Source organism: Hibiscus syriacus, unplaced genomic scaffold (assembly GCF_006381635.1).
Source record: "Hibiscus syriacus cultivar Baekdansim isolate YM2019G1 unplaced genomic scaffold, ASM638163v2 tig00117016_pilon, whole genome shotgun sequence".
Lineage (NCBI taxonomy): Eukaryota > Viridiplantae > Streptophyta > Magnoliopsida > Malvales > Malvaceae > Hibiscus > Hibiscus syriacus.
In genome coordinates, this window is record NW_024063525.1 from 5,021,379 (window position 1) to 5,031,354 (window position 9,976).

The 9,976-nt window shown below is 37.3% G+C and overlaps 1 pseudogene; it reads left to right on the forward strand.

Moving 5' to 3' along the window:
- The first annotated feature begins 5,337 nt into the window (after nucleotides 1-5,337).
- LOC120195512 lies at nucleotides 5,338-9,323 on the forward strand (annotated as a pseudogene).
- Nucleotides 9,324-9,976: the final 653 nt, after the last annotated feature.

Below are 9,976 nucleotides of genomic sequence, written 5' to 3' on the forward strand. Positions count from 1 at the left end.
CATATCCCTCAAGGTCATTGACAATCATAAAAAAATCTATCCATCAAAGATTTGATGTCTTCATCTGATTTCATCTTGAAATTTTCATAGCTATGATTTAGAAGACAGATTTTTGTTTCTCTCACTTCATTGTTTTCTTCATGAGTGACTTGGAGCTTGTCCCATAACTCTTTGGCATTTGGACAATAGAAGACTCTTCCATATTCATCAGACCCGAATGCACAAAATAGAATGTGCATGGCCTTGACATTTTGTTGGAACTTCTTCTTCTCTTCTTCACTCCAATCTTCCATCCTATTGGTTGGAGTAGAGTGACTCATCATTATAGAGTCTCAAGCATATAGATCATTTACTTGAATGAAGAGCATCATCCCATTCTTCCAATAGGCATAATTTGCTCTAATAAAATAAGGTGGCTTGTTAATCGGTTGAGAATCTTCAATGTAGTAAGAGCCAAAGTTGAAGCCATCTTTATTGGTTGATTGAAAAAGTTGATAGAGCTATCCAATGAACTTCTCAAGGTTGTTAAACCCTCAATAGATACACCCTCTGATACAAATTATTGAGCTTGCACGAATAACTAAAAATGCCAAGGGGGTAAATTAGACTTTAAAAATGTTTGGTGGAAGCAATCAAAAAATAGAACTTTTTGCAAAACGATTTATAGTGGTTTGACTTTTAAACCAAGTCTACATCCATTACCTTAGCATCTACCCTAAGTATTTCTCAAATCTACTATATTTTCTTACCTTTAAGGACAAGGTGTAACCTTTTAAACACTTTAAGGTTTATACCCCAAAACCTTAAATGCAGTTTCACGCAAAGAGTAATTACAAATTTAGAAAACTAAAGAAAAACCTCAAAAAGGAAAATTAGTTTGCACTAATTAAGCTCTCATCCAAATTACACTTGAGAAAAATAAACAATGTAGCTCACAAGTGTGTTTACAACATAGAATTTTACAAATTAAGCATAAAACTAAGCTTTGATGTTGGTAGATTGGTTCAATATTATTCTTGATGACCTTGGGAAACTTTGACCTTCAATTTATACATTGTCCATTATAACCGTTTGGATTCGTTAGGGGATCATTATAGTCGTTACCTACAATAAAAAACAACCTTTAATGCACAAGGGATCGATCCTTTATTAAAAGGGATCTATCTTTTTTCAAATATTTCGACCATTGTAACAAAGGGATCGATCATTTTCATCGAGGGATTGACCCTTTTGGTGAAGGAATCGATCCCAAACTCACTATCGCCCAAGGGATCTATTCTTTTTAAAGGGGGTTGATTCTTTGGTCAAAATGATCATTCTTTTTTCTAGGGGAACGATCCTTTGACCAAAAAATCCTTAGAAACTTTACTTTAAAGCACGAAATTGATTCAATTTGGTTTTGAAAAGGTTCGATGAAGTCAGAAAATATTTAAAACATAATTTTTTAAGTTAATTTAGACTTTGAATTACTTTTGATATTTTTTAACAAATTCAATTAAGTCCAAAAACAATTTCGCAATTTAATGTTATATCAAAATATTATTCAAGGACCAAAGGGTATAAGACATGCATATTCTATGATTTAAATGATGATGATATGATTTTGGGTCGATTAATGGTTGAGAGAAGCCATGAGGATTTTGAGGTAGTTTTACATTACCCCCGAGGGTAAGCTAAAGTGCGTCACTACTTTTCTCAAGGTTGACGTTATCAATTTGGAGGAGGCCGTAGAGATGGATCAACAACCTCAGGTGCCTACGTGGGGTCAATGAGCCAGTTTAGAGGCAGGATCATTGGTGAGGTATATATGGATATATTAAGTATGTAGTTGCCCTATGATCGCTTGTGAATGTATATGCTAAGGCAAGCTAATCTGTACAAGTATACACAATCGATGCAAGTAATATAGTAGTGAGTGAGTATCGTCTCCACAAATATTAGATTAGAAATATCTTTTCACCACAACTAGAACTAATGCCACAAATTAATCCTACTAAGTATTAAATCTAAAAATAAATATTAAGAAGCTAAGAATAATGATTCAATGATTACAGACAAGTGTGGTCGAGATAAAGAAAATATGCAGATAGATAAAACAAAACAAAACAAGTATTGGATTAAATATAATGCAAACAACCTCACATATTCACACGTGTCACAGAGCACTGATACTAAACTATTGTCTCGACAACAATTATTTAAGCCCATAATGAATTCCTATGACTCACTAAACTGCACGACAGGATTACTAGGTATTCTTAGACGATTGCTATGGCAATACCTCTCGGCGTTAACTATAAACATTATCTTAACCTACTATAGCCTTTATCCCTTTTAGTCGTTTTAAACTCACTCCTTATCTCACGTTGATCTCTCTTAATTCTCTCGAATTAAAGAATCACTTTCTAGTCAAAAGGCTATCTCTCGATGCTCTTACAATGCCCATACATGTTTTACTGAAACCCCAGGCAATCTCTCGATGCTCTTACAGTGTTAAGGCAAAAATATTTAAACTATGAGCAAAACAGTCATAAGTAAACATAATTCATCATTCATAATCATAAATATATTATTCAGGAAAACAAAGTTTAACACCAAGGAAAGCATTCATGGTGTTATAAAAAATCATCCAAGATTAAAATCGTTTAATACAACCCCAAATAGAATTAGAGCTTAGGAACAAAGGAAGAACGACTCCCAAAATAGGGGCTCTATCGTGACAATCCTGATCAGCACCACGCCTGCCTTGGTGATCACCCTCTCTTGATGCCTGATCACCGCTCTGCTATCATCTGGCTATGGAGGACACCAAGGAATACTGGGGGGTAGACTGAGGGAAAGCACTGCAACTGCTTGCTCACACCTGAGGTAAAGCTCTTCTTTCTTCTTCATTCCTCCTTTCTTTTTGCGTCTACGACTAGTAATTATAAGGAGAATCTCCTAGTGCTTTGCATTCTTTTGGAGTTTCCTTAATTAGCCGTTATTAATTTCCTAAACTTAAAAAGGAAAGGCGGCTGACGGCTGTCAGAATAATCAAGGCTTGCTTGCACGTGAAGTAGATCATCCAGCTGGCATGTGACATAGACGGTTTCGTCACATGTGCTTCAGACTTCTTCAGATAAATCTTGGCTCGGCGAGATAAATCTTCTTCGCACGTTCTCATCTGCTCCATTGGCCTTTGCAACTTTTCATTGTCACGACTGAAATGTTCTTCCTCTGTAGAGTTTATGAACAAACACAACTCAAATAACTCCTTCTCCTCAGCAGCATCAGTTAAGCCAAATAAATCTTGCCTAGGCAAAACTTATCCACCACAAGCAAATATAACCTATATGCGACTAAATGCAACTAAAAGTACAATGCATACTTTGTTTAGACGAGCAATAACTTAAGTAAAAATAATATAAATTAAGTCTTTTTACGGAGTTATCATACCCCAAAACTTAAGCTATTGCTTATCCTCTAGCAATGGATAATATCTAGAAGAAAATTAAAATTGTCATGGCAAAGCATTATCAAGAACTTCATCAGGTTTGAGATTTCATCCCTCAATAAAAATATGTGGCCTCAACATGTTCGACAATCATATTAGTCAAGTCCCCTCCCTAGTTAGGATCATTTGCTATCGTGTATGCGTGATTGTAACCAGTCTATGCATAGAGGTAATTAGAAAACTTAAAGTAAGCACTTCTAGGTTGTCAAGGAAACAAATTATCCATCAAGCTTAGTTTATACTCCTAGTTATTTATCAACTTTTCTTCTCTTTATTCACATTTTTTATAGTGGAGTCAGCTCATCACAACTACCGTTCCATACTCTAGGTGAAAGGGAGCATACCTTCCACCCTGAAGCTAGTCGGGTAGAGTCATCATGTGACTACTTTCATTTACTCATATGCCTTGGCTACTCTTAATTTCTTTTGGAGTTTTTATTATTCATGCCTTTGCGCAGAGGAGTGTCCCTTTGTATTTTTTTCGAGTTTTCAAGTTTTTAAACACTAAAGAGTTTTTACCTTGCCCTTAGAATATTTTTGAAGTCTCAACAATTAGAAAGTTATTTCCCTAAAATTTTACAGATTACCTAGAGCAAAGATAACCTACAATTGTGTTTATAAGTTTCAAATGATCAAGCCTAGGGTTGGTTCTCTTCTTCAGACAGTCTATACAATAATTCTGGCCTAGGCAATAAAATTTTTTATTCATCATTAGGCATCCCTAATTCATTCCTAACAATAATCTTAATCTGCTTATGTCATGACAACCAAAATTTTCAACCAATTAACATCAATTACTATTTAACAAGGTATGGAAGAATGAACAACACCTCCCCCAAACTTGAGGAATGCATTGTCCTCAATGCATGAAAACTACACTAAATGCTAATATATTCAAATGCGAAAATAAAAATAAAAACAAAGACTAAAAAAATTTACTGTGGTGGTGTGGCTTGACTTGACGCCATCGTACGGTGTCGTTTGGGAGGGAAAGGGCTCTCTGATCCCGAGTTTACTGCATCTGGCTGAGAAGGAGATGGCTGAAGTATATGGCCCGCTATTTTCTTGTATCGCTTCTTATTGGTCAAAGCGCGGGCTGGAGAGGACTGCTTGGTCGCGGGAGTCGGTTGTGCTGGAACTGGTGATGGACTTGTAGCTGCTATTGGGGCTGGTGGTGTTGATTGAACTGGGGATGGAATGGGATCCTGCTAAAGCTGCTTCGGTGCTGGCGTGAAATCTTCATCAATAAAGAAGTAGGGTGGAGTATCACTGCTGTTTTCGGTGGTGGAGAAGGATGAGGAATTGAGGTACTCATTGGTGTCGCCGTGGCTTTCTTCTGGAATGGGTGAGACATAGGTTTCCAATGGTTGCACATCAATGGGCACCCCTTGTGGAACGTCTGGAGGTACATAAGATGCCGAGGCATGGAATGTGCTGCCGCCCGCATTGTAATTGAGGATGAAACTGGGGAAGGTTGGCAGTCTGATCATTGTGGTTGGGAGCAACTCCTTGATGAAGGCGTTGAGTTGCATGTCCCTTGCCTTGGCATATTCAAATTAAAATTTCATGTGGTCCTCCAGGCACCAAATCTTTTTACGCGTCTCACGCGTGTGTGTGACAACAGTGGCCATTCTAGCCACGACAACCGATTTTGCTCCTCGTTCTAAACCCTCCTTTGGGTCATCATTATTGAAACTCATTAACTCGGGGACCTTTTTCATTGTAATTCCCTCATTGAGTTTGATGAAGTCCTCGAATGGGTCCTCAGGAACCTTTTTCTTTCTGCACAACGTAGTTATAAGGTTTGGGAATAGTAGGTTACCACGGTTCCTCTTGGAAAAGTCATGGATTTGCTTAAAGATGATTTCACCCACATCAATCGTCCTGCCATATATGATCGAGTGCAACAACATCAGCCGCTTGACGAGGACAGTGGTGTTGTGGGACGTTGGCATCAACTTATCTTTAAAAAAATGGTTCCACAGCTTCACGTGTGGCTTGAGGGCTCGGCGATCTACTCGCTTTCTAGTTGGGGCATTTCCTTTAAACATGGCCCACCCAAAGCATAAATCCTATAGAACTCCACTGTACATTTCTTGATCTGCCTCGGCCACAAATTTCTTATTCTGATCATCCACCTTCCCCAACTTAAAGTATTTGTTAAGTACAGAAGGGGAAAAGAGAATGAGTTTTCCTCAAACATATATCGTGTGGTTGGAGGTGTCTATGAGGTAGGCATAGAACTCCCTCACCATTGCTGGTGCTACGGCGTTAGGATTACGAGTAAACTCCATCACCTCAGGTCCAAATTGTTCTTCTCCATCGGCTGGAAAAACGAATCCATCTTCCAAATAGACTTGGCGTTGCTGAATGGTTTTGAAGCGTACCTCTACTTCGGCTATTTTAAAAAGTTCGAAACTCTGTCTGGGGGTAGGGCCGGTCTCGATCTCACCATTTTTATTGGTTGATTTTAGTAGTGGTGATGGGGAGGTTTTTTTTAGAGAAAGAAAATAAATTTTCTAGTTTGTAGAGAAAGATGAAAACATGATGAAGAAGAAGAAGAGTGGGTAGTTTTTTCTTGGAAAGTGATGGTTGATTTCGGGGTATTTGCGTCTTTTCTCGGAGGGGAAATGATTTCTCATTAAATGAGAAATATGTGATTTGACGTAAAGGAGGGGAAAAGATTTCTTTCCCTTTTGTTCTACCGCAAAAACCTTTTGCTCTAGTTCGTATTTTCTCCTTCATGCATGCTTCAACTCCCCATGCTGCCACGTGTTCCTTGTTTGCCTGCAATATGAGAGAATAGAATAATAAAATAAAATGGATTAAAGCATAAATTAACTTAACTTATTTATGTACAAAATTCAGATTTTCGTTACCTAGGCAACGGATATTTGCTCAAGTAAGAGATGCAAAATCTTGGGCATCGTGTGCCAACGATACCAGTTTGTCGCGCATGATTGAGGATCCTTTGTACTCCTTAAGTCTTTTCCCTTTCACTTTGAAGATGGAACCATCGTTTTGGTTCTGAATTTCAATTGCTCCATTGTCATGGACTTGGTGTACAATAAATGGTCCCGACCATCGTGATTTTAGCTTTCCTGGGAATAACTTAAGGCGTGAATTGTAGAGCAGTACTTGTTGTCCATAATAAAATTGCCTCGGCAATATTTTCTGTCATGCCATCGTTTTATTTTCTCCTTGTAAAGGCGGGCATTCTCGTATGCATGTGCTCTAAATTCATCCATCTCGTTTAGTTCCAATAGTCTTCTTTCTCCAGCAGGCTGAGCATCCATATTTATCTTTTTGATGGCCCAATAAGCTTTGTGTTCGAGTTTAACTGGTAGATGACATTCTTTTCCATAGACTAGCTTGAACTGGGACATTCCCAGCGGTGTCTTGAATGTTGTGCGGTAGGCCTATAGTGCTTCATCTAGCTTTGGCGACCAATCTTTTTGACTTGGGTTGACCACTTTTTTGAGGATCTCCTTGATTTCTCGGTTAGATACTTCAGCTTGTCCATTTTTCAGAGGGTGATACGCCATAGCAATTCTATGTCGTACTCCATATCTTTTCAGTGCCTTGGCAATAAATTTATTATCAAAATGTGTCCCTTCATCGCTAATGAGAGCTCGTGGTGTCCCAAAGCGGGTGAATATATTTTTGTGCAAAAACTTCAACACCGTCTTGGAATCGTTCTTAGGTGTTGAAATGGCTTCAACCCATTTTGATACGTAATCCACTGCCAATAGAATGTACATATCTTTGAATGATGTTGGAAAAGGTCCCATGAAATCTATGCCCCATACGTCGAAGAGTTCGATCTCCAGAATGTTTTTCCATGGCATCTCATGTCGTTTCGAGATGTTTCCTATTCGTTGGCATCTATCACATGACTTGTACAATTTATGCGTGTCTTTGAACAGAGTTGGCTAATAAAATCCCGACTGAAGCAATTTTATTGATGTTCTTATCCCACTAAAATGTCCTCTGTATGGTGACGAGTGGCATTGGAGTAAGATATCTTGTTGCTCTTCTTCTGGAATGCACCTTCAGATTATTTGGTCTCCGCACTGCTTGAATAGAAATGATTCGTCCCAATAGTAATGTCACATATCGTGTCAAAATTACCGTTTTCCCTGGCTAGATAAATCAAGAGGAACAATACCACTAACAAGAAAAATAATGATGTCAGCATACCACGGTGCAACCGTGACAAATAATATTTTTTCATCAGGGAAATCCTCTTTAATATCTGTGATGTCAGGACAATCAAGTTTGTTATATGGCCTAGACAAATGGTCTGCTACTTGATTTTCTATACCTTTTCTATCCTTGATCTCTAAATCAAATTCTTGCAGTAATAATATCCATCGAATTAGTCTAGGCTTTGCATCTTTTTTATTAATCAAATATTTAATAGCTGAGTGATCTATGTGCATAATTACCTTAGTGCCTATTAGATATGACCTAAACTTATCGAATGCAAATACTACTGCTAAGAGTTCATTTTCAGTGGTGGTATAGTTCACTTTAGCATCATTAATTGCATAGTAGATAACTTTAATCTTCTTTTGAATGATGCTGCGGATAATTTTGAAGCTTCTCAGGTTCAAGCTTTAGCAGATTTTAATAACAATGAGAAGTGTGGATGAGGTTTGGAGGGAAATTATATCGGGTGAGAGGAAATAGATCACGATGAAAGAGGAGGAGGCGAATGAGATGATGACTTTGGAGGATTTCTTGGCGAAGTCTGGTGTTGTGGAGGAAGAGGAGGAGTTTAAGTTGCATGCGGCGACACCAAGATAATAAATGTGGTGACCTTCACTATCAAGAGAGAAGACCACAACGTCGGCAATATCATTCGAATGTACGTTTCATATAATCTTTTAACCCTATAAAAATTCCATCCTTTTTTTTGTTGATTTATGTTGGATTAAGCGGCTTAGTGTTTTTCTTTCCCCCTTTATTGTTAACGATGATGAATAATCAGGTAATTGCATAGAGATGATAACGTTTTGTTTCCTGGTTACAAGCTTCCTCACCCTCTATAGTACAAAATCCTTTTTAGGGTTAGTCTTTTTCTTTATAGGATAGGGCTAAATGCTTGTAATTTTTCAATATATCCTTTGCACTTTTTTGACCAATTTGATGCAATTTCTAGATCCACATGACCAGTCAGTCTTCTCCAATGCAAGCATATAATCAGGCTATCAATGACCTGGATAAGGAACTTGATCATTTGAAGAATGTATTTGAGTTGTTACATTTGTTTTGTTTTTAATTTCATAACTTATTAGTATTACTATTATAAATTTTATTTACATTGGGAAAATTGCAGTGTTTCACGAAGCAATTGTGTGTCTTACTACAAGATAGTTATTACAATCTAACTTAGGATTTCATTAAGAAACTAAAGTGTTTATACCGCACTCCCCAAATTTATGATGATTTCCTTATATCCCATAAAAGTTTGTTACCTTGTTGTACACTAGTTGTTACTGTTTTTATGTCATTTTTACTCGTCAAGTTGGTTGCTTCGCATAATTAGAAAGATCTGCTTAAGGTGCATTTACAGGAACCAGTGGGAGGGGGTGCGTTTCAGATACTGGATAAGATGGAGGGGTCAATTGTTGGGTTCGGAAATGGGATAGAAGTTATTGGGAGTGGAGGTGGTGGAGGGAAAGGGAAGAGAGGAAGAGGGGTTTTAGTGGAGTCGTTGGATAAAGTGGCATAACAGTGGCAGAGAATGATGATTAAGAACAGGGAATCTGTTGCCCGGTCCCGGGAAAGGAAGCATGTATACAATTGGCTTAGTTCTTTTGATTGAATTGTTTCAACTAATGGATTATTTCTACTTTATTCTTATTCTCAATTTCGTTGTTAACTTTGTTTCACTTTCAAAATTTCCCTCAAATTTTCTGATCACGGGAAGAAACGAAGGGTTATCTTGAGGAATTTTTGGAATTTCTTCTATTTTTTGGAATCTTTAAGTGTAGCATTTCGTTTCTTATTTCTAGATTTTTGAAGACTTCAAATTGCTTGAAAGATTTTTTTTAATCTGATTTAGGAGAATCTGGAGCACTGTTCTTGAGAATGTTGAAATTTTGTGTTATTTTCATAAACTCATACAAGACTCTAAAGATGAGCCTTCAAAGCTGGCAACAAAACTTTATGTGGTATGGGTGGTTTTTTTTGGTTAATTAAGTGGTCTTTAACTCTTTATGGTGCTCGCGTTACAGAGTTGGCTTTTGATTTTAATACTATTTATTTTCGCAACTGACTTTTATTATCTGTGAATATTTCAGATATTGCAACACATGAAATCTAGTAATATTAAGGTAAAATATGGTTTGAGGTTCTTTAAGTCTTATGAATGAACACAAGATTTTCTAAACTAGTGAGAGAAGTTTTGTTATTTTCATCTAGATAGACATAGTGATTTAGAAAATGGAGTTAATTCAGATACTGTGGGATCTAATG